Below are 27,675 nucleotides of genomic sequence, written 5' to 3'. Positions count from 1 at the left end.
GTGTGTTTAGTTGTTTCAAGTGGGAGGAAAATCCTATCCCTGTTCCTCCATCTTGGTTGGAAGGAGAAGCACCCTGATAGGATCTTGACTTTAATTTCAAAAGCATGCTGTAAGAGTTGTTCCTGGGTGGCTCAGCTGCTTAAGTGTCCAACTCCTGGTTTCAGCTCAGGTCATGATCTGTCAGTTGTGAGATGGAGCCTGGTGGTGAGATCGAGCCCTGATTGGGACTTTGCTCTTGGCATGGAGCCTGCTTAAGATTCTCTGTCTCCCCGCTCTTGTTTTCTCTCCCTCCATCCCTCTCTCTCTCTCTCTCAAAAAAAAAAAAAAAAAAAAAAAGAATATGCCTTAAGAAGGTATTCTCCTTCCTTATGGTGTTCCAATTTTGCCACTGGAGGTATTTAACTTTGCTTGAAAATGTTAATTATTTTGCTTAGGGTTTAGTAAAAGTTCTGGAAATAGACTTAGGATTTGCGTTCTGGAGGTGCCAGAAAATAACACATTTATTTCCCCAAATATCCAGATTAAAGCTACAAGAAGAAAGATGCATGCTATTCGTGTAATGCAATCCATACTTATAGTTTCTCGGGGAGAAAAAGGACAAGTAAGACATGTGTAGGATGAAAGAGATCTCAGAGGCAAATAATCGAATTTAAAAAAGTGTGTATCATTGTGATTCAAATACACATCAAGGATTAACTAATAAGAAAGACAGAAGAGGCATCATTTGTATAAGACATAGTATTTAGATTTGAAATGCCAGTAATCCTATTTTGTCCTTACATGTCAGTAAGCATAAATTTTAGACCAAATTCTACCTTCATGCTTGATTTATATTGTCTCCTTAAGAGAGATCTCCATAGCAGACATGCAAATGGCAGGTTAATAAGAGCAGAGCAAAAAGGGCATGATTATCCAATATGCCAATTTGGAAAGAGAATCCTTCTTTGTTGAGAATCAAGTTGAGATCTCAGGAAGAAAGAGAGAAAACACAGAAAAATAAAGTGGAACAAATTATTGATTTATCTTTTCATCAAAGAGATTAGACAGCTTTGAGGGATCTCTTTGAAAGATAACATGTCTAAGAAAAAAATTTTAGTTTCAGAGGCTCCAACAAAGCCATTGGTATTGCAGGAATTTTCAGTTACTTTTTTTTTAAGCTCTCATTAAACATAAAAGCAAAATTAAAACTTTTGCTCCTGTACTTCCTTCCACCAATTTCCCCAGCATCCTTGTTAGTGACCTTTCTGTACAGTTCATTAAAAAATATAAAAACAGAGAACTATATTACTCTTCGGAGCACCAAAGTACCAACTTCCGTGCATCTGCATTCAACTTTTTTCTCCCCTCTGTTACAATGAAAGGAGTGGATGTCTCCTAACAAAAGCTGACTGTTCCTTATCTGCGTGGAGTTCCATCCCTTGTCACCTTCTTGGGGACCTTCATCATTTAATCATCTCCTTTCTTTTCAATATTACTTCTTCTCTCTCAACTGAATCACTACCATCAGCATTCAAACATGTTCTAGTATCTTCCAATATTAAAAATAAATCCTGGAAGTTCTTCTTTTCAGAAAAATCACAGCTAACAAATGAAGAGGGAATAACAATAGCACATTAATCATTTTGCAACCCCTAGTCAGTAATCACCAATGGCTGCTAAAACCTTAAATGGAAGATTGACAGGGACCTTTATAAAAGATGGTTCAAGAGGACATCATCTAATCATACTTATCCATCTTATAATCATGAAAAGTAGGACAACCAGTAATTATTTTCTTCTTTATCTGCTATAGAAGAAAGTACACAGCACCACCTATGAAGTATTCTTACTATAGAATAACTAAATTTTAACCTAATTTAGTCTCTAGACCTGACTGTCAATTCATATGAAATACAACATATGGAGGAATAGTAAATGACACCATAAGGATATAACCATCCATGTTCCAGAATGTGTGAAATTCTCCAAGACAAATGACTTAGTTACTTTGGCAAATAAATGACCTTACAAAAGAAGGGAAACCTGTTACAGATAAAAGATTTAAGAGATCAAGCAACCAAATGGAGTCTGTAGACTTCAACTGAATAGTGATTAAAAAAATAAATTATTTTTAAAGTACAAAACAGTTAACAAGGACAGTGTGACAGTTAATTTTATGTGTCAACTTGGCTAGGATATGCTGCCCAATTGTTTGGTCACGAGTATTCTAGATGTTGCTGTGAAAATATTTTTAGATGTGATCAACATTTTCAATCAATTGACTTTAAGTAAAGCAGATTATCCTCCAGAATGTAGGTGGGCCTCATCCTATTAGTTGAAGGTCTTAGAAGCAAGGACTAAGGTTTCCCAAAGGAGAAGGAATTCTGCCCTAAGACTGCAACAGATACTCTGCCTGAGTTTCTAGACTGTTGGCCTGTCCCATGGATTTCAGAGTCAAGACTGCAAACATCAACTTTTACCCTGAATTTCCAGCCTTCTGGCTTAGCCTAAGAATTTCAGTCTTTCCAGGCCCCACAACTTATAAGCCAATTGCTTAAAATAATCATCCCTCCCTCCCTTCTTTCCCCTCCCCTTCCTTCACTCCATCTATGTATCTCCCATTGGTTCTGTTTCTATGGAGAACCCCGACTAATGTAGGCAACAAGACCCTGAATGTTCTGTCCCTGCCTGCTTCCCCTTTCTCATTTCACATGACTTTCTGCTTCAATCAGTATATTCCAGTATACAGTAGTCTTCTTTCTATTTCTGGAATGCACAAGTTGTTTCCCGCATTAAGACCTTCCTATTTACTGTCACATGTGTTAGAAATGTTTTTTCCTCTCTCAATCTCTCTCCCTTTCTCTCTATCTCCCTTTTTAACCTTTTAACCAAAGAGAGTATATAGTATTTATGTATAGTTAAGAATAATAACAATATAAACACCTGAATATCAACCATCTACTTATTTTTCAAATATAAAGCTTCACTCATAAGAGAAACATTAGTTATAACTACAAGTAACCATGTTCACATCTCAGTCCGGCAAAGAGCAAACTTTTTCTTATGCTCTTGAAGATGTAATAAAATAGGTACTTTCAAACATTGCAAGTGGAAACAGAAGTTGTACAATCTCTATTGAAACTATTTAGTGATATCTTTCAAAATTCATAATGAACTTATGTGTGACCAATAATTGAATTTCTAGGAATTTATCCTATAGATATCCTCACACATATATAGATGACATGTATAAGATTATTTATTGCAGCCTTGTTTGCAATCACAAAAGACTCCAAATGACCCAATATCCATTGACTAGTGGGCTGGTTAAATGCATTATGGTACATCCATATAATGGCACACCGTATGGATTTAAAAGAATAAGGCAGTTCTACAGGACACATGTTAATATACGTAGCCCAAACTGCACATGTGTAATTATCCCTGAAAGGACACACACGAACCTGGTAGTGGTTACATCAAACAAAGGGGGTTACTTGGTGGGCTAGGAGATAATATCCCTATGAGTTTGTGCTTCTTGAATAAGATAATAATTATAAAAACAATTTAGTTCAATTCTCTGTCTCTGACAAGTGGATATTGAACCCATCAGGACCTGAAATACCTTAATGGGTACCTCCTTGTAATATGTATAGCCTAGCTTCTAGGAGAACAATATGAGAAGATGATTTAGAGGATGGCAGAGACACTGCCTTTTGTAGAGATTCCTGGATTAGGAATAAATTAAAGGTCCAAGAGTGGTGATGTGGGCTTATAATCCTTACCTGTAATTCTGAAATCTTAAGAGTACTGAAAATTGAAAGTTTTTTCAACCTTTTTGGTAGCAACTTATTTGGTTGCAAAATCTGACTTGAGCTGATATAAGGCTATTTATACTTGTCATTTATTCCATTTAATATGAATGATCCTACATTATGCTGTTACTCACATGGTACGTACACCTTGCTACCTTAAAAAGTTGTGAATTCTGAAATACATTTGGCTCTAATACTTGTGTGTGAGAGACTGTGGCCCTGTATCATTTCTCTTCTGGCTGTCAGTCTTGAGTTAAGTCTTCATGCAAAGATATCATCATGAACAGCAACAGTCTTCTGAAGGCCACCCAGTCTTCTTTAATAATGCCCACAATCCAAAGTTCATGAGATGCCTACTCCTGGCTTTTTGTTTTTGTTCTTTGGGAGTTTGGGTAAAAGACCCCCAAACTGAAGCTGGGAGACTAGAACTGATTGTGACCAAGCTGAAACAGGAATGTGTTGTGCTATGCAAGCAATGTACTTGATCTCAGATTCTGATATGGAAAGCAAATTTGGGAAAATCTGATAATCTGTGCAACTATAAAAATGAAATTATTTAAGCAGAATTTTTCTGTCCGTCATTGTAGCAGGAACTATATACAGATTTAAAAAAATCACCACTCCTGATATCCATGCCTGTACTTTTAACTATTGAGAAACTTCTTAAAAAATCTTAATTATTTTTAGCATCCTAATTACGTTATGAAATCAAGAGATTAGGTAATGTTCATTTAATATAAAATATTCTATTTTCTATGGATTTGTAACTTCCTACTAATTATGAATTAAAGCCTAATTTAGTATGGCTGGAAGCCACAATGACAAGTGAAATGTATAGACCTCAACCTTGGTTCTCTTGAGAGAAAAGCACTGTTAAGCTTGGAGTTGAAAAATGTTACCGGCTGGGCTCCAGCAGGAAAAGCAGTAAGCTGATTGTCAGAGAACATAATATAGAAACCAAAAGCAAGAGAAGTGCTTTCCTTATAAATTCTATCAGGCCAAAGTGATGCTAGGTTACCTTGTTTATTAGCATGCACTTTAGAAAAGTTCAGGGCACGTATGGATGTGCATTCATTCCATTTTATACTACACATTATTGAAAACACATTCCATAACATAAATAATTCAGCACTGCGTTGTTTGAAATTTAAGATTACAAACCTGAATGACAGTGTTCTCTGACCATGTGTACTTTCAAAGAGAAAGACAATATGAATTGATGGACATTATAACCTTTATATGAACCTATTGGGGAGAACAACCTAGCAGAAAAGAAGTAACTCCCTCCTCTTACACACACACACACACAATTTCTCTGTGTGTGCCACAGGCTGTTCTCTTTAGCTTAAGAAAAAGCAAGTGTTAAGGGCTGCTATAGAGGGGATGGAATGAACTGAAGAGGAATGTCTTCTGCTTGCTTTCAGGGCCACAGCTGAAGCTGGTAGACAAACTGTGAGCAAGCTGCAGCGGGAGGTTGTTGCAAGGAGAGGACTGGAGATTCTTCCAATTTCAGATAGATTATACTCCTCCAACCTCTGGTCACAAAGATGTTCTAGGTTGGCAGAGGGCAAAATCATGAAATAATAGAAACCAGTGAATATCTGGTTAAAGAGCTCACCCACTTTACTGATAGGTATAGATAGCTCCAGAAGAGTCATTACTTAAATGGTTTGTTGGGATTGTGAACTCAGAGACTGTTTCCCTAATTCTGGATGTGGCTTCATGGAGAGGCATGTTTGGGTAATATGCCTCCCAACCAGCCATTCTATGACACCATGGATGAAAACTAGAGATGGGTGAATATCCAAACTTTTGGGGTAGATAAGCAAAACAGTACACTGTATCCTAAAAAAGGCAATTGCCCACCTTCCCCATTAAATGCAAAATGGACCACCACAGATAAAGTAATTGATATGCTGTGAATGCAAGCCATGTCTGATTGCCATTATGGTAACCAGGGTGTTCTTCCAATGAACACACCTCTGACCTAGATCATGTCAAAAGATGTGATTAAAATGTACCTAATGTTCCTCTCATGTTACTTTGTTCCAGGGGTGGGGCTATGAGGATAAGAACTAGTGCAAGAAACTATCTGATTTACTGTTTCAACTTCCTTTGATGAGCTTTGCTGATAGTAGGAAAATTAGAACAATTCAGTGGAAAGGAAGGGGAGTCAACAGAGAAAACAAGGGAGCCACATAAGGTGAAAATATTTCAATCATAAACAAATAGAATGGAAAAGCAGAAATTGATGGGAAAGAAACCAGACTTTTTATAGAGCATTACCTAGATTGGGGAACCACTGAGGTTTCTCCCAGTGCTCTGGCCTTAAAAAAACCCAGAAAGATCAATGATCTATCTCAGTTTGGAAGAATTTAGAAAATTGGATGATAGGGAAAAGCCCAATGAATTTGATACTGAAATACAAGAGGTGTCAATAAGAAAGACTGAATCTGATGAAAATTGACAGGGAGGCCAGGATCTCCTTCTGGCTCATTGTAGTTGGCACCGGGCCAGCATAGTAATTGAATCTGATATCCCTTGTTTGGGTCAAGATCAATGATAAGTGGAAGGAAGGAGGTAAAAGAATAAATAAATGGGGTATGCTGAGGTGAAAATGCAACACTATTTCGGCGTCTTACGAGAGGCTCAGAGCAAGAGAATAATATTATTTCTTAGTGCAAACTGAAGTGCCAAAAAGGTGAAGCAATATGGCTTATTAAAGCCACCTCTGTTCCTGAAAACTGACAAAGTAGAATGGCAACCAGCAAATTCGAGGGGCATTCTCCAGTAAACACCTTACTCCTAACCAGGAAGACTTGATTTAGTCATGTTTTCCTCTACAAAGAAATATATTCTAATTGCATGACTTAAACTTTAACGCATATTTCTCTCATCTCAAAGGCAGATGTAGGAGTTACATTTAGAATATACCATACCCTTTATAGCAGTGATTTATACTACAGATTAAATTTGTGTATAGATCCAACAGAGAAGAAAAAAAGGGAGAAGTTTTATTGGAAACACAATCACATTGTAGCATTCCTAAAGTAACTTATAAGAGAGGTAACTTATTCTTGTTCCAACAGTCAACCTCGCCAACAGGCCAATCTAGGCAGTTTTATTTAGCACTAATTCCCACTTATCTCTTTCTTATTTATGTATGGCTAACATAAAAGAAGTTTTTGGGTTTTTTTTTTCTTCCACATATGTCAGAATTTAGGAAAACAGTCTAAAGAAAGAGAAGTATAAAAAGCCAAAGAAAAAATTGGAAAATTGGATTGGAAGGAAATATTAACAGTATTATATACAGTGTTAAAGTATATACAGTGGATGATAGGATTATAGGTAATATAAATGTTACTTTAAAAATCTATGTCACCACGGCAATTGTCCCAAATAAGCATGAGTGCTTGCTTAGGTGGTTGCGGCCAAATCACTGGTGTCAGTTTCTTTAAAAACCTATCAGCAAACACATTCTTGAATGGATCTGTGGTAACTCTGCTGACTCCTATACACAGCCCTCTAAGAAGAGTTACAGTTGGTATTATCAGGGGGTGAAAGCTGGGTGCCTATCTAATAGCCAATTGATCTTATTCAGCAGTATAAACCTGATTTTGAGACCAAAGGCTGGAGATGTGGTGGCAAGAAAGGAAATAGTTTATAGGCCGCACAGTATTTCATAATTCTGTACAGGCTAAATGCATATATTTCTTAGAAGTTAATGTTAAATAGCTTATGGTATTAAATTCTAATTCTAATTCTGTGGTGTTTTTATCTTACACCTCTGATATGAAAACTTCCGTATATAAGCTTTTTATTTCATCCTTAAAATATTAATTTTAATCAAATATCCAATTTATTTATTTATTTTTTTATTTTTTTATTTTTTAATATATGAAATTTACTGTCAAATTGGTTTCCATACAACACCCAGTGCTCATCCCAAAAGGTGCCCTCCTCAATACCCATCACCCACCCTGCCCTCCCTCCCACCCTGCCCTCCCTCCCACCCCCCATCAACCCTCAGTTTGTTCTCAGTTTTTAACAGTCTCTAATGCTTTGGCTCTCTCCCACTCTAACCTCTTTTTTTTTTTTTTCCTTCCCCTCCCCCATGGGTTTCTGTTATGTTTCTCAGGATCCACATAAGAGTGAAACCATATGGTATCTGTCTTTCTCTGTATGGCTTATTTCACTTAGCATCACACTCTCCAGTTCCATCCATGTTGCTACAAAAGGCCATATTTCATTTTTTCTCATTGCCACGTAGTATTCCATTGTGTTCAAATATCCAATTTAAATACTAAGTTCTGATTTGTTTCCACCATGTTTGCTTTAGCCAAATTCCGGACTTATCTTTATACTGACAGTTTTCTCTACTATAATGTTTCCTTCTGTCTTTCAAATAAACAGTTGTGTGAAGGAGAAATTTTGATTTTTTTGCCAGCAATAACTGATCAAAAAAAGAAGTTGCCCCCAGTCTGATTGTTTTTTACCCAAATGTTTGAGGATATCTTGTGTTTCAATCAGAAAATTCATGATAATCTGTACTAATGAAAGAGAGGTTCCCCCCCCCCACCTTTTTTTTGTGCCTTGAGGCCATACTCACCCATATGGAAAGCCATATTAGCTGATAAGAATTCTTTTCTCCTCTCTCTTATATAACAGCTTTTTGCCAACAGATTTTTACCTGTCTTTGTTTGGAGATCTCAAATGGATCAACTTTACTTTTTTTCAATCTAAAATGAACGTGACACAGGGATTTACCCTTTGTGCAACAATAGAACCAGAGAGAGCACACAAGACTATGAGGTCTGCAGGGCATGAAATTAAAGTTTTCACGCTGATGCAAAAACTTCCACTGAAGTAATGATACAATGCTGCAATCTTAGCATGAAACCTGGTTTGAATAAGAGTCATTGCCATGTGACCTATAGTTGCACATCAGTAGATATATTTTGCTGCTCACAAAAATATGTATATCCAAAGGGAGAAGAGACAAGAATCGGGGCAAGATGTGGTGAAGCATAAACTTTCAGGAGGGGGAGGTTCTGGAAAAGTTACTCAGCTACAGCAGCACCTGAACAAGTGCAATCCTGGCGGGAGGTGGCTTACTGGGGAGTGCCACAGTAACCCCACTGGCTCCTAGCTCTCCTAGCGGTCTCCAGAGTGGTCAGTGTTCCCAGGCTTGCAGGGCCAGTTCCAGTCTTAGTTCTGCCACTACTTAGCTGGTTCCTTTGTAAATCGGTGGGTTATGTCTCTGTTATGATCCACCCAAGATGGTGTAACACCTCAGCTTTGCCCAGAATCTGGTCCTTCCACCACAGTCCATTTCTTTCCGAAACTCAGAAGACTGGAAGGAGTTGGCTGTGGGGTGTATCAACTGGTCTACAGAGGAGTTTTATTTTGGGAGTAGTAACTTGCTCAGTCATGAGATGAAATTGTGAAGACAGCACACATGGGGCTGAATGGAATGAAAGGTCATTAAGTGAGGAGTCTCCTCTGAGCTAGCTGGCATAGTACTTCCAACTACCCATGCAGGGGGGGTACGCTTCATTAATGGAGGACATTCAGAAGCATCCTAATCAAAGTCCACATAGAATGCCATTTATGGGAAATTGTCCAATCTGCATCTGGTAGGGCAGGTGTCCCAAGGCAACATACTTCTAGCCCTCATCAGGTTATACCAAGTACTAAGTACATGACCGTGGTGGCTTCTGATGGGCAGATTTCTTCCAGGGTGTAGGGAAGAGACAGCCTTCAACAAGAAATAAGTTTAATGTCCTCTCCCTCAGTATGGACTAGCTTGGTGTCTCAGCTCTGGCTTTCATCCTGGCTCTTGAAAGTGCCTCCGCAGGGTTACTCAGAGTCCCAGAAAGAAGAAAATCACCAAGGTACAACTCAGCATCTTTTTATGTACTTAATGCATAACATTTACAAATAATCCCACTATAAAATAATCCCCACTCGCTAGACATGCATTTTATCATATCTTCCTTATATATTACTATTATTAAACATTAACACTTAAACCCAGAATATTTTTAAATTGTCAACATTTAGAAAGGATGAATTCTTCATGGATGTGAAGAAACACAAGTGTATACAAGAGTTTTATAAGATGTGCCATTGTACAGAAGGTTTGCCAGCTTTCTACCTTGCTGTTCTGATACTGGGTCAGAGACTTTCTTCTAGGCTCTAACAATGGGTTCTGGTTTTCTGTAGCCCATGTTCTGTGACACAGAATGTTAAGCAGGGTCCCTACTCTAATACAAACCACAGCCCATCTCAGAATCTCCCAGCTCTCCCAAAGGAAGAAACAGCCTCTCACATATAAAACAACAGTCATTTGCCTTGCCTGTTAGGTGACTTAATGTTCCAACCAAGATGATGAGCTTTCAATCTCAGGAACAGTCTTACTTCAGTAGGCACCCATGACAAAAAAAAAAAAAAATGTCTTGATAAGTAAACAGGTAGTACATTGGCCAATTACTCTTGAGCTTCAAGATCAACTTGGAATATTCCTTCCTTGGGTAATAGTAGGATTTATACACTAAATGTCTCCCTCATATGCTCTAAAAGGGTATAAGAAGGATGTTTTGGTAAGATAATAGATTCACAAGTCTTAAGGCTAATAAAAATAACAATATTCATGTATATCCCTTTTACTCTTTCTAAAGAATTTTCATATATATCCAACTCTTAATTTTTGTAAGCTCATAAAATGTTATAGAAAATATAAAAGATTAAAATGAATTTCTCCTCAAGACATAAGGAAAAGGTAGGCTGAAAGAAAAAAGGAGGACTGTGATATCTTTTTGGGGGGGGTCATAGTCCATGAATATGAAAATATGAAAGGTGTTAAATATCAAAACCACAATGAGGGATCACCTTTTACCTGTCAGAATGGTTAAAATAAAAAAGACAAGAAATAACAAGTATTGGCAAGGATGTGGAGAAAAGGAACACTTGTGCACTGTTGGTGGGAATGTAAATTGGTACAGCCACTGTGGAAAAGAGTCTGGAGGTTCCTCAAAAAGTTCAAAATAGAAATACCATATGATCCAATAATTCCACTACTGGCTATTTACTCAAAGAAAATGAAAACACCAGTTTGAAAAGATATAGGCACCACAATGTGTATTGCAGCATTATTTACAATAGTCAAGATATGGAAGCAACCTAAGTGTCCATTCATAGATGAATGAATAAAGAAGATGTTTTGTACACACACACACACACACACACACACACACACGAATATTATGTGACCATAAAAAAGGACGAGATCTTGCCATTTGCAACAACATAGGTGGACCTAGTGGGTATTATATTAAGTGAAATAAGTCAGACTAAGAGAAATACCACATGACTCATATGTGGAACCTAAAAAACAAAACAAATGAATAAACAAAGAAACAAACAGCAAAATCAGACCTATAAATACAGAGAACACACTGATGGTTTCCAGATGGAAGGGGTAGGGGCAGGAGGATGGGCAAAATGGGTGAAAGGGAATGGGAGAACTGGTTTCCAGTTATGAAATGAATAAGTCATGGGAATAAAAAGCACAGAATAAGGAATACAGCCAATGGTACTGTAATAGCATTGCATAGTGACTTGTGGTAAGCACAGCATTATATACAGAGAAATTGATTCACTATGTTATACACCTGAAACCCTGTGTGTCGACTATACTCAAATAAAAGAATAAAAAGAAAAAGTGTTAAATATATCAAAAGTGATAATATCCATGTATTTAAATATATAGTATACAAAGATGTCCATCTGAGCTTAAGATACCGTAACCAATGACCATTAGCTACATTATTGTCTGTATTCTCCATTATAAGTATTCTTTTTTTTGTTTGTTTTTAAGAAAGAGAAAGTACAATCAAGGGAGGGGTAGATGGAGAGGGAGAGACAGAATCCTAGGCAGGCTCCATGCCCAATGCGGGGTAAAAATCAAAATCGAAATCAAGAGTCGGATGCTTAACTGACTGAACCACCCAGGCATCCTATCCTTTGTAAGTATTCTTGCTGATAAAGTCTTTGATTTACTCAGTGGCATTTTTTGGCACTATCATGCACAATCCTGACCATTCTTTCCCTAAGGCAAAGCATGTAGCTTACACTAAAATATGGTCACTTCTTTCAATGTTATTAATGACCTCAATTTGGACTTTGATGGTGTTAACTTTTTTTCTGTTTTTCTCTGGGCATCCTCCCTAAAGTAAGATCTTCTGATGTTTTCCAGACATGGTTACATTTAAACATTAAAAAAAGAAAACCCCTCAATAAACACATCCTCACACAGCATAATCTCAGGTAATGTAAATTGTACACAGTCCCCTGTCAACTGGGAAGGTCAGAAGATCCCCAAGTAACGGCTCTGCACCACGCTGTGAATGATGCTGTACCAAGTTTGACTACTTAATGTTTCTAAACTACTGATCAGTGCAAAACCAAAGATTTTGAAGGAAAGTTTTAAACATGTTATTGTGAAATCAATTATTTTTTAAAATGTTCATTTCCTATTTTATTCTCAAAATGCATAAACTACTCTGCAATCAAGGGGAAGATGCACATGATTTCATTTTGATTTTGTCTCTTAACAAAGGGTAAGGCTCAAGTATAGGATGGAAAGCTGGAGAACTAAAGTTCCATGTGGTCCAGAGACGCTGTCAAGGTTTTGCTGCTAGTTAGCTCTAGAGGCAGGATGGATCCAGGTCTATGGCCTTTGACGCTAATGCCCTTTCCGCTAAGCCATGCTGCCTGTCTGCAGGCAAGGATTTTTAGCTGACAAAACCAGAACAACAAAGTAGCCCAGTCCAAAGCAGAGGCTTACAAGAAGCTGTATGCTCTGGCTGGACATAAGCAAAGAAATGGCTAAGTGAAGAGAACCATGAGACACAATCTGAGGAACCAAATCCCAACGCAAAGAACATGCTGAAACTGCTCATGACTGAAAATCTGTTGCCAACCAGCCTTGAAAACCTCCTGAGAGCCTAGATGGCTTCCAATTCTTGTAAAATGGAAAAACCCTATTAAAATAGATGAAAATGGGAAGTAAAAGCAGCACAATTAAATGTATAAGCTGGGCACAAACCATGGCTCTTTTGTAGATGTGAAGAAGACAATGAAAAATAATTATCTATAGGAGTGCCGTGAGCAAGTAAATTTAAAAGGAAACAGGTATTTTGTGATCATTCATTCATTCATTCTTTCTTATTGGATGTCTGTTATGTGCCAGACCCTGGTCTAAGACAGGGATATAGCAATGAATATAATAAAAGAAATCTTTGCCCTCATGAAGTTTACAATGTAGGTGGCACAGGAGAGGGGAAAAGGCAGACAATAAATAAAACACATTTTTAGTAGATTATACAGTATATTAGAAGGTGGTAAGTACTATGAAGAAGGATAAAACAGAGAAGGAAGAAAGAGGTAGAAAACGTAGGAACGATTTTCTCAGGAGTCCTTCTCTTGTTACTCAGAGGATGATGGTGCCATATAGGCATTTCATAGAGAAGACTGCCATCTACAATACCTCTTAGTGGTTAGACCCCAACCTCTACAGTTTAGATTGATAGGAGGAATTCTACAAGGTCTTCTTAATCATTTTTGTCAGTGTAGGCTTACTGATGTGTTCTGATAATACCCCGGGGAAAGGATGACAATGGCTAAAAAAAATTGCTGATGGAAAAGAGAGGCCTGGCGGGGCGGCGGGGGGTGGGCTGGGGGCAGAAGGAAAAAAGGGAGAACATCGGTATGCCAGGGTTAGGTATTTGGGAGATGTGCAGCTCTAGAGCAGGGGCTTCCAAATGTGTGTTTTAAAACCAAGTACATCAGAGTCAACTAGGAAAATAAACATACATTAACTGGGGCCCATTCCTGGCACTTCTGATTCAATTAATCTGGGTGAGGCCTGGAAATAGATACTTTTACAAAGATTTTGAAATGATTCCAATGTGGAAAGATTTTACAAACACTGTTCTGAAGGGAATGAAACCCTTTCAGAAATTGTACAAAGGGTTAATTATGGTAAGAAATCTATTAGCAGTAACTCCATTGAGGACTTGAGTGACCCTAGAAACAGAAGTTCTAGGAACACAACGTTAAATCCTAACTTGATCACTAGCCAAGAATTTTATTCCCCACCCTCGTCTGTTTAGAAAAAAAACAAATGGAGGAAACATCTCAAGACATGAAAAAAAGGTGCCAATGGTGCATAGGAAAAATACTTGGAATGCAGGGTCATTCACATTTGCTGTTAAGCCACATTTCTGCAAAGCACTGTCACTCAGTGCATTTGGTGGAGGGGCTAATATCATTTATATATACTGTTCTAGGTGCCTAAACAAGTCTTATTGCCCTGAGCAGAGAAAGAAGTGAACACTGAGTGCACACTATGGCCCAGCACCAAATTAAGGGCTTTGCATACCTAGTCAAAGTTAATACAGTGAGCAAATTTGCAAGGTGGTTATTAATATTATTTTCACTGGAGGACTCAGACTTAGGTAATGTTTGCAAACACATTTGCATGGCAAATATGAAAACAACAACAACAACAACAGCAAAACAAGCCCTATTGCCTACCATTGAGATGAACCTAACCCTATTCCTAACCTCTTGTCAGGGAATACACAGAATTTGGAATTAGAATAGCAAGGTCCAAATCCTAGTTCCTTATTGTGTGTGTGATCTTGGGAAGTTCTAGTGACAACTATTATTTAGGTATATGCTGGGACTGTGCTAAGTACTTTATGCTCACTGTCTTATTTAGTTGTCATGACAAGCCTATGAGGAAGATATTAGTAGCCCATTTTATAGATTAAACTAAATGACTTGTTCACAACCACATAACTAGAATTCAAACCTAGGCCTATAAACCCAGGTGCCTCATTGAGCTTTACTTTCTCATGATTGTGAGGATTACATTAGGCAACATATATAAAAGAATTTTATAAAAGCATTAAACTGGGACGTCTGGGTGGCTCAGTTAGTTAAAAGTCTGTTGACTTTGGCTCAGGTCATGATCTCATGGTTTGTGGGTTTAAGCCCCGTGTTGGACTCCACGCTATAGCCTGTTTGGTTTTTCTCTCTCTGCCCTTCCCCTGCTCTCTCTCTCAAAATATAAATTTAAAAAAACTTACAAAAATTTTTTAAAAAGCATTTAACTGTCTAGAACACTGACACTCCACAACTGATCCTTAACACTGAAGTGAAGGGAATTTGGTGACCTTGGACCAAATGAACAACTCTAAAACAGCAGTCCATGAGACTAAAAACTGTGAAATAATAACAGGAATTGGCAATGCTGAACAGATGTCACTAACCATACCATTTTCCAGCATTCAGCACCCTGGAGAAGGCACACCAAGGAAGCATGATCCTCACCTACTGCTGGCTTGACAAAGAAATAACATTTATGTCGTATGTTCCAAGGTTAACCTTAGGGTTGTTGGAACTACTTGAACTATAGAGTAAAAATTTTGAAATGGGTATACCTCCTATAAATGTGTGCCCTTTGTTTTCTTTTTAAATATTGTTTTTAAATTATGTAAATAAGACCCGGAGAGGGAAGATGGCGGCGTAGGAGGATGCTGGGCTCACCGCGCGTCCTGCTGATCACTTAGATTCCACCTACACCTGCCTAAATAACCCAGAAAACCGCCAGAGGATTAGCAGAACGGAGTCTCCGGAGCCAAGCGCAGACGAGAGGCCCACGGAAGAGGGTAGGAAGGGCGGCGAGGCAGTGCGCGCTCCACGGACTGGCTGGAGGGAGCCGGGGCGGAGGGGCGGCTCGCCGGCCAAGCAGAGCCCCCGAGTCTGGCTGGCAAAAGCAGAGGGGCCTGACGGAGTGTGTTCCGACAGCAAGCGCGACTTAGTGTCTGGGAGGTCATAAGTTAACAGCTCTGCTCAGAAAGCGGGAAGGCTGGAGGACAAAGGGAGGGAGAGCTGCTAAGCCCCCGGACGACAGAGCTCAGTTTGGTGGGGAACAAAGGCGCTTGCCAGCGCCATCTCCCCCGCCCATCCCCTAGCCAAAATCCCAAAGGGAACCAGTTCCTGCCAGGGAACTTGCTCGCTCTGCGCAAACACCCAACTCTGTGCTTCTGCGGAGCCAAACCTCCGGCAGCGGATCTGACTCCCTCCCGCTGCCACAGAGCCCCTCCTGAAGTGGATCACCTAAGGAGAAGCGAGCTAAGCCTGCCCCTCCTGCCCCCATGCACCTTGCCTACCCACCCCAGCTAATACGCCAGATCCCCAACACCACAAGCCTGGCAGTGTGCAAGTAGCCCAGACGGGCCACACCACCCCACAGTGAATCCTGCCCCTAGGAGAGGGGAAGAGAAGGCACACACCAGTCTGACTGTGGCCCCAGCGGTGGGCTGGGGGCAGACATCAGGTCGGACTGCGGCCCGCCCACCAACTCCAGTTATACACCACAGCACAGGGGAAGTGCCCTGCAGGTCCTCACCACTCCAGGGACTATCCAAAATGACCAAATGGAAGAATTCCCCTCAGAAGAATCTCCAGGAAATAACAACAGCTAATGAACTGATCAAAAAGGATTTAAATAATATAACAGAAAGTGAATTTAGAATAATAGTCATAAAATTAATCGCTGGGCTTGAAAACAGTATAGAGGACAGCAGAGAATCTCTTGCTACAGAGATCAAGGGACTAAAGAACAGTCACGAGGAGCTGAAAAGCGCTTTAAACGAAATGCAAAACAAAATGGAAACGACGACAGCTCGGATTGAAGAGGCAGAGGAGAGAATAGGTGAACTAGAAGATAAAGTTATGGAAAAAGAGGAAGCTGAGAGAAAGAGAGATAAAAAAAATCCAGGAGTATGAGGGGAAAATTAGAGAACAAAGTGATACACTAAAAAGAAATAATATACGCATAATTGGTATCCCAGAGGAGGAAGAGAGAGGGAAAGGTGCTGAAGGGGTACTTGAAGAAATTATAGCTGAGAACTTCCCTGAACTGGGGAAGGAAAAAGGCATTGAAATCCAAGAGGCACAGAGAACTCCCTTCAGACGTAACTTGAATCGATCTGCACGACATATCATAGTGAAACTGGCAAAATACAAGGATAAAGAGAAAATTTTGAAAGCAGCAAGGGATAAACGTGCCCTCACATATAAAGGGAGAGACCTATAAGACTCGTGACTGATCTCTCTTTTGAAACTTGGCAGGCCAGAAAGGATTGGCACGATATCTTCAGTGTGCTAAACAGAAAAAATATGCAGCCGAGAATCCTTTATCCAGCAAGTCTGTCACTTAGAATAGAAGGAGAGATAAAGGTCTTCCCAAACAAACAAAAACTGAAGGAATTTGTCACCACTAAACCAGCCCTACAAGAAATCCTAAGGGGGATCCTGTGAGACAAAGTACTAGAGACATCACTACAAGCTTAAAACATACAGACATCACAATGACTCTAAACCCGTATCTTTCTATAATAACACTGAATGTAAATGGATTAAATGCACCAACCAAAAGACACAGGCTATCAGAATGGATAAAAAAACAAGACCCATCTATTTGCTGTCTACAAGAGACTCATTTTAGACCTGAGGACACCTTTAGATTGAGAGTGAGGGGATGGAGAACTATTTATCATGCTCCTGGAAGCCAAAAGAAAGCTGGAGTAGCCATACTTATATCAGACAAACTAGACTTTAAATTAAAGGCTGTAACAAGAGATGAAGAAGGGCATTATGTAATAATTACAGGGTCTATCCATCAGGAAGAGGTAACAATTATAAATGTCTATGCGCCGAATACTGGAGCCCCCAAATATATAAAACAATTACTCATAAACATAAGCAACCTTATTGATAAGAATGTGGTCATTGCAGGGAACTTTAACACCCCACTTACAGAAATGGATAGATCATCTAGACACACAGTCAATAAAGAAACAAGGGCCCTGAATGATACATTGGATCAGATGGACTTCACAGATATATTTAGAACTCTGCATCCCAAAGCAACAGAATATACTTTCTTCTCGAGTGCCCATGGAACATTCTCCAAGATAGATCATATCCTGGGTCACAAAACAGCCCTTCAGAAGTTTACAAGAATTGAAATTATACCATGCATACTTTCAGACCACAATGCTATGAAGCTTGAAATCAACCACAGGAAAAAGTCTGGAAAACCTCCAAAAGCATGGAGGTTAAAGAACACCCTACTAACGAATGAGTGGGTCAACCAGGCAATTAGAGAAGAAATTAAAAAATATATGGAAACAAACGAAAATGAAAATACAACAATCCAAATGCTTTGGGACGCAGTGAAGGCAGTCCTGAGAGGAAAATACATTGCAATCCAGGCCTATCTCAAGAAACAAGAAAAATCCCAAATACAAAATCTAACAGCACACCTAAAGGAAATAGAAGCAGAACAGCAAAGCAGCCTAAACCCAGCAGAAGAGAAATAATAAATATCAGAGCAGAAATAAACAATATAGAATCTAAAAAAACTGTAGAGCAGATCAATGAAACCAAGAGTTGGTTTTTTGAAAAAATAAACAAAATTGACAAACCTCTAGCCAGGCTTCTTAAAAAGAAAAGGGAGATGACCCAAATAGATAAAATCATGAATGAAAATGGAATTATTACAACCAATCCCTCAGAGATACAAACAATTATCAGGGAATAGTATGAAAAATTATATGCCAACAAACTGGACAACCTGGAAGAAATGGACAAATTCCTAAACACCCACACTCTTCCAAAACTCAATCAGGAGGAAATAGAAAGCTTGAACAGACCCATAACCAGCGAAGAAATTGAATCGGTTATCAAAAATCTCCCAACAAATAAGAGTCCAGGACCAGATGGCTTCCCAGGGGAGTTCTATCAGACATTTAAAGCAGAGATAATACCTATCCTTCTCAAGCTATTCCAAAAAATAGAAAGGGAAGGAAAACTTCCAGACTCATTCTGTGAAGCCAGCATTACTTTGATTCCTAAACCAGACAGAGACCCAGTAAAAAAAGAGAACTACAGGCCAATATCCCTGATGAATATGGATGCAAAAATTCTCAATAAGATACTAGCAAATCGAATTCAACGGCATATAAAAAGAATTATTCACCATGATCAAGTGGGATTCATTCCTGGGATGCAGGGCTGGTTCAACATTCGCAAATCAATCAACGTGATACATCACATTAACAAAAAAAATAGAAGAACCATATGATCCTGTCAATCGATTCAGAAAAGGCCTTTGACAAAATCCAGCACCCTTTCTTAATAAAAACCTTGAGAAAGTCGGGATAGAAGGAACATACTTAAAGATCATAAAAGCCATTTATGAAAAGCCCACAGCTAACATCATCCTCAACGGGGAAGAACTGAGAGCTTTTTCCCTGAGATCAGGAACACGACAGGGATGCCCACTCTCACCGCTGTTGTTTAACATTGGAAGTTCTAGCATCAGCAATCAGACAACAAAAGGAAATCAAAGGCATCAAAATTGGCAAAGATGAAGTCAAGCTTTCGCTCTTTGCAGATGACATGATATTATACATGGAAAATCCTATAGACTCCACCAAAAGTCTGCTAGAACTGATACATGAATTCAGCAAAGTTGCAGGATACAAAATCAATGTACAGAAATCAGTTGCATTCTTATACACTAACAATGAAGCAACAGAAAGACAAATAAAGAAACTGATCCCATTCACAATTGCACCAAGAAGCATAAAATACCTAGGAATAAATCTAACCAAAGATGTAAAAGATCTGTATGCTGAAAACTATAGAAAGCTTATGAAGGTAATTGAAGAGGATATAAAGAAATGGAAAGACATTCCCTGCTCATGGATTGGAAGAATAAATATTGTCAAAATGTCAATACTACCCAAAGCTATCTACACATTCAATGCAATCCCAATCAAAATTGCACCAGCATTCTTCTCGAAACTAGAACAAGCAATCCTAAAATTCATATGGAACCACAAAAGGCCCCGAATAGCCAAAGTAATTTTGAAGAAGAAGACCAAAGCAGGAGGCATCACAATCCCAGACTTTAGCCTCTACTACAAAGCTGTTATCATCAAAACAGCATGGTATTGGCACAAAAACAGACACATAGACCAATGGAATAGAATAGAAACCCCAGAACTAGACCCACAAACGTATGGCCAACTCATCTTTGACAAAGCAGGAAAGAACATCCAGTGGAAAAAAGACAGTTTCTTTAACAAATGGTGCTGGGAGAACTGGACAGCAACATGCAGAAGGTTGAAACTAGACCACTTTCTCACACCATTCACAAAAATAAACTCAACATGGATAAAGGACCTGAATGTGAGACAGGAAACCATCAAAACCTTAGAGGAGAAAGCAGGAAAAGACCTCTCTGACCTCAGCCGTAGCAATTTCTTACTTGACACATCCCCAAAGGCAAGGGAATTAAAAGCAAAAATGAACTACTGGGACCTTATGAAGATAAAAAGCTTCTGTACAGCAAAGGAAACAACCAACAAAACTAAAAGGCAACCAACGGAATGGGAAAAGATATTTGCAAATGACATATCGGACAAAGGGCTAGTATCCAAAATCTATAAAGAGCTCACCAAACTCCACACCCGAAAAACAAATAACCCAGTGAAGAAATGGGCAGAAAACATGAATAGACACTTCTCTAAAGAAGACATCCAGATGGCCAACAGGCACATGAAAAGATGCTCAATGTCGCTCCTTATCAGGGAAATACAAATCAAAACCACACTCAGATATCACCTCACGCCAGTCAGAGTGGCCAAAATGAACAAATCAGGAGACTATAGATGCTGGAGAGGATGTGGAGAAAGGGGAACCCTCTTGCACTGTTGGTGGGAATGCAAATTGGTGCAGCCGCTCTGGAAAGCAGTGTGGGGGTTCCTCAGAAAATTAAAAATAGACCTACCCTATGACCCAGCAATAGCACTGCTAGGAATTTATCCAAGGGATACAGGAGTACTGATGCATAGGGGCACTTGTACCCCAATGTTTCTAGCAGCACTCTCAACAATAGCCAAATTATGGAAAGAGCCTAAATGTCCATCAACTGATGAATGGATAAAGAAATTGTGGTTTATATACACAATGGAATACTACGTGGCAATGAGAAAGAATGAAATATGGCCCTTTGTAGCAATGTGGATGGAACTGGAGAGTGTGATGCTAAGTGAAATAAGCCATACAGAGAAAGACAGATACCATATGGTTTCACTCTTATGTGGATCCTGAGAAACGTAACAGAAACCCATGGGGGAGGGGAAGGAAAAAAAAAAAGAGGTTAGAGTGGGAGAGAGCCAAAGCATAAGAGAGTGTTAAAAAGTGAGAACAAACTGAGGGTTGATGGGGGGTGGGAGGGAGGGGAGGGTGGGTGATGGGTATCGAGGAGGGCACCTTTTGGGATGAGCACTGGGTATTGTATGGAAACCAATTTGACAATAAATTTCATATATTAAAAAAAATTATGTAAATAATACATCATTGTAGAACATTTGGGAAATACAGAAAACTATGAATGATGAAGTAGCTCTTATAATCCCTTCACCCAGAACTTAGAAATAATTCCTGAAGCTGAGGAATAGAATTCTAAGTGACTAGCAAAGATCAGCTGTTTTAATGTACATTTTCTTGGTGCAGTATGTTTTTCCTAAGGTAAAAATGTCTTAACAAGCTTCCTTAAGCTGAACTCATTTTCTGGAATTATGCTATCTCTTTAATATTTCTACTTGGCCTATTTGTTTCTGTTTTTTTCTTTAAACTTATACACTGTATAAACAGTGTGTGTCAGAGGAATGTGGATGATTATATTACTGGCTTTTAACAGTGGGAATTACAGTTGCAACACAATATCATGGCTTAATTAAAAGCAACATCTTTTCATCAAACACATAGGAATTTCCATGAGTTCAACTGTTCTTGGTAATAATGCACCTGTTGGCAGAGAATTTCAAGTCATCAACTGAACTTAAACAAAACACCATTAGAATGGCTGGATTTTCATCCTCTTTAGTAAAGATGGAAGACAGGCACATCATACTTCATGTTTTCTTTTATGTACTCAACACATTCTTTTCTGAAGTTTTCAGATTATTCCTTTTTACTGTCATCATTTTATGTGCATCATTTCATTAGGTTTGTTTTTATTTTATTTACAATATACTCAAAATGGAAAAGTTACAGTAAATGCTACTCTGTGTATAGTGTGCGAAGTTACTCTGAGGGCATGTAAAGCTAAAATGATAGTTCTTGGCCTAGTAGACCACATTTTAGGAAGTCATTTTTAAAAAAAACCTAAAATGAAATTCTATCTAATACTTCACAATCAAGTTGTAATAGTCATTAAAGAGAGTTTTACGACATGTAATTTATATGAACATACAGTAGAAATGGACATACCTGTACAGGCCCAGCACATTACCTGATATATAACAGACATTCAGTGAGCAGTGGCCAGTTTTGTCACATATGGTCATCACTCATATACCCAACTACATAAAGGCAACAAAGTCTGCTTTTCAAACCTACCACATAAACTCAAGTAGTGCCTGTCTGCTCTGCTTTGGGGTTTGGGATTTGAGCGTAGCTTCCCTCTCTCTACCCCGGTAGAATAACACATTATTATATGCAGGCACATGAGGGAATCTAGCTGAGTACATAATAGCTGTGTGAATGTATAGGTGAGAAACAATTCCGATTAAAAATAATATTTGGTTACAGTTAGGATTCTAGGCACAAGTGCAAGAAATTGTTGCAATTTGGCTATTGTGTGCAATGGAAACATAGCACTTCCCTTTCTCTGAATGACTGCTTCTTCCTATCAGGTTATAAAAGCAAATTTTAGGGGCACCTGGGTGACTCAGTTGGTTGTGTCCAACTCCTGGTTTTGGCTCAGGTCATGATCTCATGGTTCGTGAGTTCAAACCCCACATTGTGCTCTGCTCTGATGACACAGAACCTGCTTGGGAATCTCTGTTTCTCTCTCTTTCTCTGCCCCTCCCCCACTTGCTCTCTCTTTCCCTCTCTCTCAAAATAAATAAACTTAAAAAAATAAAAATGAATAAAAACAAATTTTAACTCTTTTTTTTTTAAGTTTATTTGTTTTGAGAGAGCGTGCGTGCAAGTGGGAGAGGAGCAGAGAGGGAGAGAGAGAGAGAGATAATCCCAAGTAGGCTTTGCACTGTCAATGCAGACCCTGAAGCGGGGCTCAAACTCATGAACTGCAAGATAATGACCTGAGCCAAAGTCAGATGCTCAACCCAGCCACCCAGGTGCCCTCAGATTTTAACTCTTAAAAGCAAGTTTGTCTCGGGGCACCTGAGTCGCTCAGTATGTTAAGTGTCTGACTTCAGCTCAGGTCATGATCTCAGTTGTGAGTTGAAGTCCCTCACTGGGCTCTCTGCTGTCAGCACAGAGCCTGCTTCAGATCCTCTATCACCCTCTCTTTCTGCCCCTCCCCTGCTGGTTCTCTCTCTCTCTCTCTCTCTCTCTCAAAAATAAATAAATAAATAAATAAATAAATAAATAAAATACTTTAAAGCAAGTTTGTCTTATTCCTACTCTAGACCAGAATTTTATCAGCTTAGTTCCCATACCTTGAATTAAGTTCAAGTTTCAGGCAGAATGAAAAAACACTGAAATTTGGGATCAGAAGAACGATGTTCAGGACCTCTTTTCTGCTTCATGACTGTGTGACCACGGACAGTCTTCCAGTCTCGTTCAGTTCCCCTTTCTTCACTGTAAAATGGGATACTACTACGACTTATTTCACAGGGTGTGGGTGTAATTTGAATGAGACAATGCACGTGAAAAGCAATCTGTTAACCCTAAGGTACTATGCCAGGGACTGTGAACAGGTAATTATAATTTTCAGCATTATATTTTTGTTACTAGTACGATAGATACATGTTGCTTATGTAGGTCTTGAATCCCTGGCTGCCACCAATCCAGAATTTTGTTGCCAGAGATAAAACAGATCATTGCTACAATCAGGAACAGCATATTGACACGATTTTTCCTTCTGTGCAATCTAAATGGCTACTGGCAAATAGAGATGGGAAACTAAACAATGCTTGAACTGCTCAGGGGCTAAGGCCTTGGTTTATGACCCACGGAGAATAAAGAGGGACAAATGCAGAAATGTTTGTCTCTCTTCGCGGCACAGCAAAGGACCAACATGCCAGTTGTAGTACTTTAAAGACTATATCATATCTGGAGCTGGAAGCAACTGGATTATCATGTCAAGTTACTTAAGGTTTAAATAAAGATTTAAAAAAACCCCACTTTTTAAAAGAAAGTTAAAATTGTTTAATGTATACAACATGATTTTTTGGAAGAGTTGTTCAATATTAGGACATTATCAATTACATATATAGTGAAATGATTACTAAAATCAAACCAATTAACATATCCATCTCTTCATATAATTACAATTTTGTGTATGTGTGGTGAGAACACTTGAAATCTATTCTTTTAGCAAATTTCCAATATTTAATACAGTGTTGTTAACTATCGCCATCATGCTTGCTGTACGTTAGATTTCTAGATTTATTCACCCTACATATTGCAACTTTGTACCCTTTAACCAACAGCTCCTCACTTCCTCCACCTCCCCACTCCTGGGCACCACCATTCTGCTCTGTGCTTCTATGCTTTGAACTTTTTAGGATACACATATAAGTGAGATCATGCAATACATCCGTGTCTGGCTTATTTCATTTCGCATAATGTCCTCCAGGTAAATGCATGTTGTCATAAATGGCAGATCTCCTTTTTTAAAGGCTGAATAATATTCTAAAGTACATTCATCCACTGATGGACATTTAGATTGTTTCCACATCTTGGCTACTGTGAATAATGTTGCAGTGAACATGGGGGTGCAGATATCTCACTGTGGCACTGATCTTATTTCCTCTGAATATATACCCAGAAGAGGGACTGTTGGATCATAGGGTAGTTCTATTTTAATTTTTTTTTTTTTTGAGGAATCTTCATACTGTTTTCCACAATAGCTGTACCGATTTACATTCTCACCAGCAGTATACTAGGGTTCCCTTTTCTCCACATTCTTGCCATTATGTACTTGCTATCGCTTATCTTTTTGAAAATAGCCATCCTAACATTTGTGAGGTGATACCTCATTGTGGTTTCAGTTTGCATTTCCCCGATGATTAATGGTATTGAGCATCTTTTCATATACCCGTGGCAATCTGTATGTCTTCTTTGACAAGTTCAACATCCATTCCTGACAAAAACTCTTAACAAAATAGAGAAGAAAATGTCCTCAGCACAATAAAGGCCATTTATGAAAAGCCACAGCTAACATCATAATCAATGGGGAAAAACTGAAGGCTTTTCTTTTCCTCTGTGATCTGGTGTGAGGCAAGGGGCTCACTCTTGCCACTTCTGTTCCACAAAGGACTAGAAGTGCAAGCAAGAGCAATGAGTCAAGAAAAAGAAAAGCCATCCAAGTAGTTAACGAAGAAGTAAAATTATCTCTGCAAATGGCATGATTCTATATGTAGACAACCCTACAGACTCTATAAACTATCAAAAAATCCTGTTAGAACTAACAAATTCAGTAAAGTTCTAGGATACAAAATCAATATACAAAAATCAGATGAGTCTCTTTATACTAACAATGATCTAATAAAAAAGGAAATTAAGAAAAATTTGAATTTATAATAGCATCAAAAGGAATAAAATACTTGGGAATAAATTTAATCAAGGCAGAGAAAGACTTGTACACTGAAAACTATAAAACACTGATGAAAAGAACAGAAGAAGGCATAAACAAATAGAAACATAGCCCATCTTCATGGATTGAAAGAGTTAATATTGTTAAAATGTCTATACTACCCAAAGTAATGTATAGACTCAGCAATCCCTACGGATATTCCAATGGCATTTTTCACAGACATAGAAAAACTATCTCAAAATTCATATGGAAACACAAAAGACTGTAAGTAGCTAAAATCTTGAGAAAAAAAAAGTTGGAGGCGTCATATTTCTGGCTTTCAAATTATATTACAAAGCTATAGTAATCAAATTAGTATGACACTGGCATGAAAACAGATAGACAAAGCAATGGAACATAATTAAAACCCTGAAATAAACCAAAGCATAAGTAGTCAATGAATTTTCAACAAGGATGCCAAGAATATACAAGTAGGAAAGGATAGTGTCTTCAATAAATGGGGCTGTGAAAACTGGATATTCACATGCAGAAGAATGAACTCTTATCTTGGACTCTTATCTTACATGGTATAAAATAAAAAAACTCAAAATGGATTAAAGTCTTAAATGTACCATCTGGAATTGTAACGTTCTGAGAAGAAAACAGGAAAAAAAGCTCTTTGACATTGGCCTTTGAAATGATATTTTGGATCCGATACCAAAAGCTCAGCAACAAAGGCAGAAGTAAACAAATGGGACTGCATCAAAGTATATAGGAAACAATCACAAACTGAAAGAAAATATTTGCAAACTATATATCTGAGAAGAGGTTATTATGCAAAAAAAATATAAGGAACTCCTACAATTCAATAGCAAAAACAAAATCAAACCAAAAAACAGTCTGAATAAAAAATGGGCAAAGGACCTGAATAGACATTCTTCTAAAAAAGATGTAGGAAAATACTGTCTTTAAGACAGAGACAAGTTTAAGTTCTAGATTGCAGGGTATTTGAACCCTTGCAGCCCGGGCTTAGTGTAATGGGGTCCCAGTTTTCCAGTATTGTCAGCCTGGTTCCTCAGTCTCAACTTCAATGGGCAAAAAGTCTCCACAAGCTTCAAATCAGCTGTGCACAAATAGTTGTCTGTGAGCATGATTGTGTGCAAGCACACTATAGACAGCTTATCAAGCTGTAAACTCACAGCAAATTTTTCAGGACAATTAAGCATAGGGTTTGACAGCAAAGGACCGCAGTCGTAAAAAAAAAGAACAAGTTTAGCTATTTTTGAGCTATTTTTTAAGAGCCCCCAAAGACGCTATTAAACCTTTGAAAATATGTACTCAAATATGTATTCCTACCCCCGCAACAAAAAGTAAGCTCCACGAAACCACCCCTCTCCAACATATCTAAAACACAAACAAAACAAAATAAAAATGTTCAACTCTGTGTTGTGGTAAAAAACTAATTTCTTTGAAAAAAGCTGGAGTAGAGAGGTGAACAGTACTTCCTAGAAATAGACCAACTATAGCTCCAGCTCCCCAAATTCAGTAATTGGGCATAGTTTGGTGAGATCTGCTTTTCTCTCTTCACATCACATCTCTCTCTCTCTCTCTCTCTCTCTCTCTCTCTCTCTCTCTCTCACACACACACACACACACACACACACACACACACACACACACACACACACGAGGGCAATAGTATCAGCCTTAAGTCATGAATCAGGACACAACAGAAAGAAGCCTTTTGATTATGGAGCATAAGGCAAGCTAACACCTTGCACAGCTCCCCTAGGTGGGATACGTGTGACATTCCTCAGGCACTCTTGGTGGCCCAAGACCAAAGGAAAGGGAGAAAACAATGGTTAACTGATAGAGATCACAGTCATGCAGGACATATGAGTCTCCATCAGTTTACAAACGTTTTAGTAAATTACAAGAAAAAGGCAATCTAATCAATAAATAGCATAATCTCCAGAAATGTATAGACTCAGTTTCCTGGAGCCCCAACATCATCATAGTGATGTGGGGAACAAAGGCAAGAAGGAAATGGCAGGTAAAATTAAATTTCCTTATAACTTGCAGCCCATTGACAAATACTTGAGACAGGCAGAGTATAACATTTCTCCAGAAATTCCCTATTGTCTTCATGTTAATGTCTTACTAGAGGGAAAAACAACCCTG

The 27,675-nt window shown here is 38.5% G+C and overlaps 1 protein-coding gene across 2 annotated transcripts in view; it reads right to left on the bottom strand.

Annotated features, from left to right (window-relative positions):
- KIAA1328 (KIAA1328 ortholog) overlaps nucleotides 1-27,675 on the bottom strand; it is a 348,418-nt gene that overhangs the window by 24,447 nt on the left and 296,296 nt on the right. The window lies entirely within an intron of this gene.

Source organism: Panthera leo, chromosome D3 (genome assembly GCF_018350215.1).
Source record: "Panthera leo isolate Ple1 chromosome D3, P.leo_Ple1_pat1.1, whole genome shotgun sequence".
Lineage (NCBI taxonomy): Eukaryota > Metazoa > Chordata > Mammalia > Carnivora > Felidae > Panthera > Panthera leo.
The sequence above is the reverse complement of the archived record's forward strand: the minus strand, read 5'-3'. Positions and strand labels throughout refer to the sequence as shown.